The following is a 7,514-nucleotide window of genomic DNA, read 5'->3' as shown; positions in this document are numbered from 1 at the left end:
TGATAGCAAAGAATCACGGTTTTGATTCTTGAACAACAATAAAGTGAGAAGAACATATTAGGAAATTGTTAAAAGAAAACGAAAGGTTCAAACCCTGCCATCAGTAAGAACGACATCATACTTCAGCTTTGGTTAAAGGGAATCGCCAGATGAGATTCCAGGTTGACCGAGTTGCAAAATAGATTTTTTGGTATTGGTTAAAGGAGATCGCCAGAAGGGATCTCAGGTTAACCCAATCGTAATACCGATATCAGCTTTGGTCTAAAGAGGTCGCCAGAAGGGATCTTGTATTTCAGCTTTGGTTAAAGGGAATCACCAGATGGGATTTCAGGTTGACCGAGTTGCACATATTCTTTGGTTTTGGTTTAATGAGGTCGCCAGATGGGATCTCATGTAGCTTTGGTTAAAGGAAGTCGCCAGATGGGACTTCAGGTTGACCGAGTTACGCATTTTCTTTGTTTTGATTTAATGAGGTCGCCAGATGGGATCTCATGTAGCTTTGGTTAAAGGGAATCGCCAGATGGGATTTCAGGTTGACCGAGTTACGCAACATTTTTTGGTTTTGGTTTAATGAGATCGCCAGATGGGATTTCATGTAGCTTTGGTTAAAGGGAATCGCTAGATGGGATTTCAGGTTGACCGAGTTACGTGCATGTTTTAGTTTTGATTTAATGAGGTCACCAGATGGGATCTCATGTAGCTTTGGTTAAAGGGAATCGCCAGATGGGATTTCAGGTTGACCGAGTTACGCAATATTTTTTGGTTTTGGTTTAATGAGGTCACCAGAAGGGATCTCATATTTCAGCTTTGGTTAAAGGGAATCGCCAGATGGGATTCCAGGTTGACCGAGCTACAAATATAGTTTTGGTTTTGGTTAAAGGAGATCGCCAGAAGGGATCTCAGGTTAACCCAACCGTAATACCGATATCAGCTTTTGTCTAAAGAGGTCGCCAGAAGGGATCTCATATTTCAGCTTTGGGTAAAGGGAATCGCCAGATGGGATTCCAGGTTGATCGAGCTACAAATATAGTTTTGGTTTTGCTTAAAGGAGGTCGCTTGAAGGGATCTCATATTTCAGTTTTGGTTAAAAGAGGTCGCTAGAAGGGATCTCATACTTCAGCTTTGGTTAAAGGGAATCGCCAGATGGGATTCCAGGTTGACCGAGCTACAAAATAGATTTTTTGGTTTTGGTTAAAGGGGATCGCCAGATGGGATCTCAGGTTAGCCCAACCACATGCTTTGGTTCTGGTTAAAGGAAATCGCCAGATGGAATTTCAGGTTGGTCAAACTACAAATATAGATTTTTGGTTAAAAGAGGTTGCCAGAAGGGATCTCAGATGGAATTCTAAGTTAGTCTAATCAAAGTTAGAAGTCAGAGGATCGCCAGATTGGGATCTCAAGATGACTAAGTTTTGATCGTAGTTTTGGGTTGAAGAGGATTGCTGTAAAAACAGTTTCAGATCAATCAAGCCTTGACAAGATCAGTTTTGTTTATCTTTATAAAACTTACTGCGCAAAATCCCTGCTCCGTAAGTATTATAAAGAGGGGGCATCTGTTGTAACCCATTTTTGGGTACCCCATAAATAAAATAAAAATAAAGTTAAAATTTAAAAAAAAATGAAAAAAAAGAAACTGAACAGTGTCGTTTTGACACTGTTCCTCTTCCCGCATGTTGCTAGAGCCCCACGCCCCCCCTTAAAACAAGAAACAATGACTGCATGCTGCTCCCAAAACTTAAAGCCCCACGCCCCCTATCTGGCCGACCAACCGCCGCATGCCCTGCTCCCCACGCGCAACAACAGCCCGCACCCCTCTAGCCTATAAATACTGCTCTCAACACTAGCAGCAAAGAGAGTTTTTGAACGAGAGAGAGGGCTCTTTTGAAATTGAAAGGGGAAGGAAGTTTGAAACGAAGATAGCCACTGTGAGAGGTTAGAAAGAGAGGAAATGAAATAGAAAAAGAGAAGGGGAGAAAACGGGGAAGCTTTGAAACGAAGGGAGGGAAATACAAACATACGAGCACTGCCAGGGATCGTCGCTTTTATTCCACCAGCTTCACCCATCCCGCTGCAGCACCATTGAAGAAAAGGCAGCAACCAGCTCCTCTGCAAGGAGAAGAAGAACGGTGCCTCACTCCTGGAACCGCTGCCATTCCCTTTCATCAACACTGCCAGTAACAGCAGCACCATCACTGGAAAGAAGTAAAGTAACGCAGAAGCGGCAGAGAAAAGGAAGAGCGACCACAGCCGGCTGCCGCAACACCAACGCCACCAGGAGCACAAACACAGCAGCATCGCCCACACCATATTCAGCCTTCCTCAGCTCATCATCTTCCTCCCACCCGTTGCAGCACCATTGAAGAAAAAAGCAGCAACCTGCGCCTCTGCACGAGGGAGAAGGAGAAGAAAACAGCTATTGGTGCCTCTCCACTGCCACCAGCACCATCAAAGCTTCCAAACAACAGCAGAACCACCGCAAGAGGGAAGAGCACCGTGAGAAACAGAAAAAGAAAGGAGAAGTAGAGGAGAACAGAGTAAGGGAAAACACAGGGAAGAAAGGGAAGAAAAGCTCACCACCGTCCAAGCCATTCTTCGGTCGGCAACCGCCAGCAGCACCGCCTTCAGAGCCACCACAGGTCAGCCCTCGGACCCTTATCTTGGTTTACTGTTCATCGTCTTGCATGCAGAACGTGCACTGTGCACGTTCTGCAAGCAAGGAAATAATTAGTTGGTTACTGTGTGCACAGTAACCAACTAATTAATTAGCGAGTTACTGTTCACCTGCACTGGGCTGGGCGGAGTCATGTGGTTTTGCGCTGGGCTGAGTCCAGCCCTGTAGAAGGTAGGCCCATTTTATGCTGGGCTGATTTCGGCCTAGTATCTTTGTGGGCCGGGTCTGGCCCGTTCGGAAAATTTTCTTTAGAAAGAATTATTTAAATATGTGATTTTCGGAAAGTTTGTTGATGCATTGTTTATCAATATCTGCTTGTTTTTTGCACTATAAAGATACAAATCCGGTATGAAAATACCCGTTTTTCGTCGAGACATCAAAAAAATATAACAAAAAAAATGTTTTGTTTTCATGCATACGGCCAATACCCTGACATTGTTTTTATGTTTTTTTATCTAGAAAACAAATATTTGAAGTTTCAAAAAATATGTTTTCGCATGGATTTCTTAAACACAACAAAAAAATCATTTTTCTTGCCTTTATGGATTTTACAACATGTTTGTAAAACTCCAAAGGGTATTGGCCAATATTCCAAAAATATAAAAATCTTATTTTTGGGGAATTCATCTATTATTCACCACTAATGTTTGGATAAAGAAATCCCTAAAGGACGAATATCCAAAATATTATCGGGGATAATTTGTTATTATTCACCGCTAATGTTTGGATAAAGAAATCCTTAAAGGACAAATATCCAAAATATTATTGGGGATAATTTGTTATTATTCACTGTTAATATTTGGATAAAGAAACCCGGAGTGGTAAATATCCAAAATAATTTTCTAGGAATAATAAATCCGCACATCCTTGAAAGAAGCCTTGATTATAATCGAGGACATTTTAAATTTTTTTACTCCACGGTTTGCGAGTCGTGACAGTATAAAACACTAAGACAAAAATAGGTTTTTAAAGCACCCTAGATTTCGTTCATCAGAGCAGACTTATCCTAGGAAACTGATGGGATTAAAGAACATCAACACCATAACAGTTATGAGGCAAATCAAACACCAAGCAGCTTACCTTAGGTAGGGCGTACTAGGGGTGCTAAAACCTTCCCTTTACGCAACCAGTCTCTTGCCTTAGAATCTCTGAAAGACCAGTTAGGTTTCCTAGTGACCATAATACTAGGTGGCGACTCCCTTTTTCACAACAGAAAGGCCCCAACAATCAATCCCGGTTACGAGGACGGGTCGCTGCGACGTCGAGCTCTCGCGAGGGTATGACAATGTGATGCAACCATATTATTCAATTGTTTCACCCACATTTAACTAGTGTTTTGCCTATGTTTTATATATAAAATGCCTTGATATTCTTTGTTTTATGTTTTGAAGGCACTTTTGGATGAAAGATGCAAAAAGGAGTAAATTGGAGATAATTGGCAGATTTGACCTTCAGTCGATGTTTTGTGCAGAGCGTGAGCTCTAGAGGTTGAAATGAAGTGATTCCAGTGGAATTAAAAAGGTAACATCCATACCTTTCTGGACATCTAAGGCAAGAAAATAAAATAAGGAAGAGCATGGAAATCGCAGCCTTCAAAGTCAAATCTCGCAATCTGCCAGTGTTGACCTTTGGCCATTCCAACTTGAATATCTGGAGCTACAGAAGTCCAATTGATGCAAACTCAATTTTGTTGGATTCATGACTCAAATTTATATAAACGCTCAAAATTACAGCCAAAAAAGATGTCATATGAGGGAGATATGATTTTTCAAAGATGACATCTGAATTCTGCCAGCAAACAGGTTTCGTGAAGAAACGAGTCCAAATGACATTCCGAAGCATTTAAACCGATATCCAAGTTTTTATTTCAGCAATTTAGCTCCTCTAAATCAAAGCTTGAAGATTTCATGCAAGGCTATTTCTCCTTTTTAGGAAAATAGTTATTGAAGTACTTAAATGTAAACAGTCTACTTAATGGAGGACTATTTTGTAAAATAGAGACCTAGGGTTTCCTAGGATATAAAAAGAATGAGAGAAGAGAAGGGGAGCAGCCAGCCAAGGAGATAAAAACGCCCCCTTCCTCTAAGAAACCCTAAATTATGCATTCTTCCTTCTTTTTGATTAGTTGTTCAACAAACATGCAAGGCTAAACACTTTTTCTTGGTTGCAAGGACACGGAAACCTTCGGATTTCAAGAACTGTGAGATTTATTTTACCTTTTCTTTTCAGTTTATATGATGAATATGTTTGTTCTCCTATGCTTATTTTTCCTATGATTGTTTATTTTAATTGCTAGAGCGGACTCTAAGTTATTATTGTAGACAATCTATTGTTAAGTTTGATATCAAAACCGGAGTTGTGGTATATGAACTTGTGAAGCAACTGAGTTTAATAATTGTAGCGGATCTACGTTATTAATCTTAGGGAGAACATTCAATCAAATCAAACATAGACTGCGGACAGTTATGTTTTCTTGATTAATCAACTTATCTAGTTCTTAAGGCTGCCATTGAATTAAATTACTAGTGCGGACACTGTGGTTGTTTGATGGTTAGGGCTAGTTATACGGCGGATCCGTTAACTAACCAATGTTAAGAAGAGATAAATATTCAGAATATAAATTGATGTTTCGTTTCCATGATCAGTTCTGATTTCTGTAGGTGGATGTGTGCTTGTGACCAAGGTTTGTTCTCTTGATAATTTTCTGATTTTATTAAATTTAGTTTGATAGTTTTCTGTTTTCTTTTGCTTTAGCCTAGATAACGTCCAACCCCCCCCCCCCAAATTGCATATCATCTAGCATAAAAATCTGACTTGAATCTTCCTCGTGGGATCGACCCCTTGCTTGCTCTATACTATCTTGTGTGTTGTGTTTGAAGCTAGGGTAATTAATTTGTGCGACCGCGACATCGCAACAAATTTTGGCGCCGTTGCCGGGGAAGTAATTTTAGTTGATTCTTGTGCTATTATTTTTATTTGCTGTGATTTTTATTTCTTTTTCTGAAAAAAAAAAAACAGAATTTTTGTTTGCTGCGGTACTGTTCATTACGGCAGCGGTACTGTTCAAAACAGATTTTTTTGGTGGAATTAGGTATCGGCCATTTGTTTTCTGAAGGGAAACGACGTTCTAAACAGGACTAGTGGTAAACCACTAGCCCCACCCTATCGAGGCCAAATTCCGCTGTTTTCTAGGGTTTTTAGGCAGTTTTTGTTTTCTACCGTAGGATTTTCATACAATTTGCATTGTTTTCGATCTCTTGTGTGGTTGGTTTATTTTGAATTTTCTTGATGATTTATGCCAGTAACCCATTCTACTAATCAAAGTCAAGTGCATTTGGATCTCGAAATAGAAAAAACTTTACGCAGGTTATGAAAGGAAGCTCGCCTTAACACCATGGCTGTTGCACGACAACAAACACTCAAGGAGCTTGCTGCTCCTAACGTGGAAAATCAGCCATTGTGCATAAACATCGACAATAATGTAAACTTTGAGCTCAAATCTGGTTTTATACATTTGCTACCAATTTTCAATGGTCTTGCAGGAGAAGATCCTCATACTCATCTCAAGGAATTCCATATGGTTTGCGTTGGCATGAAACCGAATGGAGTTGATGAAGAACAAGTTAAGTTGAAAGCTTTCCCTTTCTCTTTAAAAGGGGCAGCAAAGGTATGGCTTTTCTCCATTCTCCCAGGTTCAATTGGAACGTGGAATGGCATGAAGAAGATCTTCCTTGAGAAGTATTTCCCAGCATCTCGAGTTGCCAACATAAGGAAAGAAATATGTGGGATTCGACAATCTCATGGAGAGACACTTTCCGAGTATTGGGAAAGATTTGAGCAACTGTGCATTCAATGCCCTCATCATCAAATACCCGATCAGCTGCTCATTCAATATTTCTATGAAGGATTGATGCCTACTGACCGTAGTATCATTGATGCTGCAAGTGGAGGGGCATTGGTAGATAAGACACCCGAGGCTGCACGCCAATTGATCTCAAACATGGCAGCCAACTCGAAACAGTTTGGCACTCGTGGAGACTTTGCAAATAAACGAGTAAATGAGATAAGTATTTCTAACCTTGAGAATAAAGTTAATGATCTTACTTCTCTTGTGCGTTCTTTGGCTTGTGGCAATGTACAGCAGGTGAAAGTTTGTAGCATATGCTCCTTACAAGGACATGCTTCAGATATGTGCCCAACAATGCAAGAAGATTACATTGAACAAGCTAATGCAGTTGATGGAGCATTCAATGGACAACCTCAGCGTAAGTATGATCCTTTTTCCCACACGTACAATCCTGGATGGAGAGATCATCCCAACCTACGGTATGGGAACCAGCCTCAACAAGGCAATCAAGGCCGACAATTCCATCCCCATGGATTTCAGCCCCAACAGAATTATCAAGCAAGACAACCCCCTTCATTCACAAACTCCAATGTTATGGGGTCGTCATCCAGTGATGATCTTCGTGAGATGATGAAAACTTTGGCTTCTAACACTGTGACCTTGCAACAAAATGTCATGTCTTTTCAACAGGAAACAAGGTCAAGTATTCACAACTTGGAGAAGCAAATGGGGCAAGTAGCTTCAAGTGTGGGGAAATTGGAAGCACAAATGAATGGAAAATTGCCCTCCCAAGCATTGAATCCAAAAGAGAATGTTAGTGCGATCATGCTGCGAAGTGGGAAAGAACTTGAAGAGAAAAGGTCGAAACAAATTGAGATGGAGGAAGAAGAAGAGATAGAAACTGAATTGAGTACAAAAAAGAAACATCCTTCTCCTTCACAAATTGAAACCACGACCAACACTCTAAAGGTAAGTCCTCAATCAATGACTTCCAGT

Source organism: Populus nigra, chromosome 11 (assembly GCF_951802175.1).
Source record: "Populus nigra chromosome 11, ddPopNigr1.1, whole genome shotgun sequence".
Lineage (NCBI taxonomy): Eukaryota > Viridiplantae > Streptophyta > Magnoliopsida > Malpighiales > Salicaceae > Populus > Populus nigra.
This window is presented reverse-complemented; position numbering follows the sequence as displayed.